Genomic DNA, 4084 nt, shown 5'->3' with positions numbered 1-4084 from the left:
AATTTTTTTAAATGAGGATCTAGTCCATGACCCCCCTATTTCACAAATGGGAAACTGAGGGCTAGAAAAGGGATTTGCCTAAAGACATAAAGCCACACAGGGAGGGGAGCTGGCTCCAGAGCCCAGGTCTCCTCTTCCATACCACCTCACCTTGGCTTTCTGGTGGGCAGATGTTAATTTGTTCCAGATTTTTCTGAAAATAGAATTATATTTGAGAATTCTCCAAATCAGATTAGTTGGTTCATTAAAGAACCCCATTCTCTAGCCATGCTGGAATAGCTATTTATTTAATGGAATAAGAGTATATAGTCTTTAAAACAGTTACTCGTAAGACTGGTGCCTCACATGGGTATAGCCAGTCTGCAAAAGGATCCTACATGTACTGCCTCAGTTGTTCCTCACAGTAACCTCCTGGATGTGTGACCATCTTCATGTATTATCATTCTGGAGAAATAGGGAGCAGAGAAGCCGAGCATGTCACTCACCATCACACCCCTAGAAAGTGAAGGAGCCAGAACTCAAATCCTGGGTTCCTGCTGTGTGCCCAGCACTTCAACGACCCAGCAAATGGCACTGAGATGAAAAAGTGATCTGGAGACACTGGGAAATGGAGCATACATAGCCCGCACAGGGCCTGCCAAGCAGCTTCATAGGGCAATCCTTTTAATAAGGTTAAGCAAACCGTCCAGAGAGGATGACAGGAAGGTTTAAGAAAGCCTTATGGAAAAGAAGAGAGGAAGAGAAACATCTGGCGTTGATGGGGGCCACCAGGCTTAATGGATTCTCATACTTTAGACAGTCACAGGGGTCCTTGGGGAGGGGCAGTGGCTTCAGAGGCCCAGTGCATGAGATCGAGCCCTCTGTTGATGATTCATGTAGTAACAACTCCGCCTGACATCAGTCAAAGACCTAAAAATAGCCATCAGGGAATGTCCAGGAGATAATGGGAAAAATTAAAGTTTGTGAGCAGATGGTAGGTACATACTGAAAATGTCTAATTGACACGAAAGGACTTGGTGACTTCTTAGGCCCTTGCTTGACTCTGAAGAGGTGCAGTGATGACTCAGACAAAGCTCCTACTCCCAAGAGCTTTTAAATCTGTTCTATTCATGGGAAACATGAATATCACCTGTGCTCACAAAGAGGCTGGTAATAATGGTAATAGTGCCACCTAACTTGTTTAAATGCTAGGCACTGTGCTATCCTTTCAAAGGCTGTAAATCTTTACAGAAGTAGACCTCCCCATCTTTCTTCCACAGAGTGGCTAGTGGGTTTAAACTGCTGACCTTCCAGGTAGCACCCAAATGTCTTATCCACTATGCCACCACAGCTCCATGTTTTTGTTGTTGTTGTTGTTTGAGTTTTTGTGCTATCCTTCAGGTGTGCAATCTCACTTAGGCCCATGACAACTCTCAGAAATAGATTCTGTTACTATGCCCACTTCGTAGATGGGAAAACTGAGGCTCTGAGAGGTAAAGTCGTGTGCCAAGGTCACACAGCTGGGGAGTGGCCAGGTTGCAATGCAAGCCTGGGTCTGTCAGCATCTAAGCCCGAGCTCCTTCCCACACCTGTGCAGAGTCTCCTCCAGGGAGAGTTTCCCAGGAGAGGGAGGGAGCTCAGCACATTGAGGCTGCTAGTCACACAACAAGTTAGAGGCAGAGCTCAACCTCAAACCACCTATGGTGTGCTTTGCCCACACACTTCTTTGGCCTCTTCTCTTGCCAACTGCAGGTTGTATACTTAAAAAAAAAAAAAGACCAGGGGTAGGAGGGGAGAGGAGGGAACACTACAGAAAAGAAAAAAAAAATGCATTGACCCATGTCACTTTAGTTTTGTGTATTTCACTGTATATAAATTATATTTCACTAAAATGTATTTTTAGAAAAAAAAAAGATTTTGGGGGACTCAGGTAGTATCCCATTCACCCCTGAGTACTGCCTCTTGTTGACTTTGGAAACCCAGGAAAGTTATTTAACCTCTCTGAACCTCAGTTTCATCATCTTTAAATTGGATACAATCATACCTACTGCAAAAGTAAATTGGGGATCAACTGAGATCATATATATAAACCAGGTACCATGTCCCACATGCAATATGATGTCAATACATGTACGACTCCCTTCCCCAAAACACACTCAGAAGCCAAGCCCCAGAACAAATAGCATCTTCCTGGGGCCACCTAGGAATTGGTGTGAGAGCCTGGCCTACTAGAATTTCTGTACCCCTTTCCCCCCCTGGTCATACTCCACCTTCCTCTATTTCCAATCAGCAGCTTGGCTCCCTGGGCCACCAGGGCCCCGTGGGCAGCAGAGGCTGACAGGAGCTGATGGGAGCCAGTCCCATCGGGTCTGAAGGCAGATTACTGAGGACTGATGAGGTGAAAAAGGATTGCTGCCCTGTGAGCTGACAGCATCACCTGAGAGGAAAGGAGGCAGGAGGGCAGGAGGCACTCCCTAATCTCAACCTGATGTCTCTGGAAGGCCGAGGGTACCATCTAGGGGCGTCTGTTGGAGCCTTCCCATCCTGTGCCAAGGTCACTTTGCTGCTCTTGTTTAAAATTAGCTTCCTGCTCATTGCTCTGGATTGTGAATGGCCTTTCCCATGAACCTTCAAGACCTGGCCTTGCACAGACAGGGGCCAGGCTGGGTGCCCTCTGCTCTCCAGAGAGCAAATCGAATGCATGCCTACTATTCTGGAGTGTAGAAAAGAGGAGTGGGGTGTGTGCATATGTGTGTGTATAAATGTGTGTGCATGGACGAGTATGCCTGCAGACGTAACTAACCAAACCTGGGCAAGTGGGGAGAGGACTTAATCACGGAATTGTACTAATTTTCATTGTTGAAATTGTTCCTTGGTTGTGTTGTTTCTTTTACGTTCCCATGAAATGTGATTATATCACCTTATTCATTTCTAGCCCAAGGCATGAAACAGGACTACCTTACCCACACACACCACACCTGAGATTAAGAAAAATGTATGGTGCCTCCTGAATCCCAGATGATCCAAGGGTATTTATTGAATGAGTGAGAAAATGACAATGCAAAACAAGGAATGGCTTGGCCAGATTGTACACTGTGTTGAGCCAAGTTGTATCTTTTTCCCCTTGTGTCTCCAGCCCCTGGTACAGGGCCTGGTACATAGAAAATAGATTTGTTGAATAGTTGGATAAAAGGGATATAAGCCACCCTTTGTGGCTCACCCTTTGTCCACATCCCACAGATAGTAATATATTAAACCAAAACCACATGCTCAATCAGGGCCTGGTCAAGAATGATTTGAGCCTTATCAGAAAAGCTGGTTGAGATTAAAAGGATATGGGGCACTACTGGTCAAGGCTCTGGGGCCAGATAGACTTGGGCTCAAGTCCTGCTTCACCATGTGGCCTCCTACATGTCAGTCAACCCCCTGAGCCTGGTTCTCCCCTTGTCAGGTGCATATTACTAATCAGAGGCCTTGCATGTGATGAATATGATGATGCCTCTCAAGTCCTTAGTGAAATGCCTGGCACATGATAGGTGTTCAATAAATGGTCGCTATTATTATTTTTTGAGTCCCTGGAGGGTGCAAACAGTTAAGTGCTTGGCTGCTCACTAAAAGCCTGGAGGTTGAAATCCACACGGAGGCACCTTGGGAGAACAACCTGACAATCTACTTCTGCAAGGTCAAAGCCTTGAAAGCCCTATGGAATGCAATTCTACATCGACACAGAGGGTCGCCATGAGTTGGAATCAATTTGACAGAAATTAGTTAGAATTTGTTTTATTATTTTTACCAAATTTCAATGGGAGAGATGTGACTTAAACACTCAAAAAGATAGTGCATCATAGGATAGCTGCTACGCTGCAGAACAGGGCGTCAGCAAAGGGCACTGTAAAAAAAATTAAAAGTAAGTGTCAGACGGGGAGAAAACATTTGCAGTGCATGTGTAATAGACAAAGGATTACTGTGGAGAATGAGGGGTTCTTCCTGCTCCTCCACAACACAAAAGATAAATGGACAAATGACAAGAATGGGTACTAAGCTCACAGAGAGACAACCAATAATTATAGGAAAAGGTGCTCAACCACACCAAAAATTGGAAAAA

The sequence above is a fragment of the Orycteropus afer genome, unplaced genomic scaffold (assembly GCF_000298275.1).
Source record: "Orycteropus afer afer isolate SDZICR_OR568_19922 unplaced genomic scaffold, OryAfe1.0 scaffold00053, whole genome shotgun sequence".
Lineage (NCBI taxonomy): Eukaryota > Metazoa > Chordata > Mammalia > Tubulidentata > Orycteropodidae > Orycteropus > Orycteropus afer.
The sequence above is the reverse complement of the archived record's forward strand: the minus strand, read 5'-3'. Positions refer to the sequence as shown.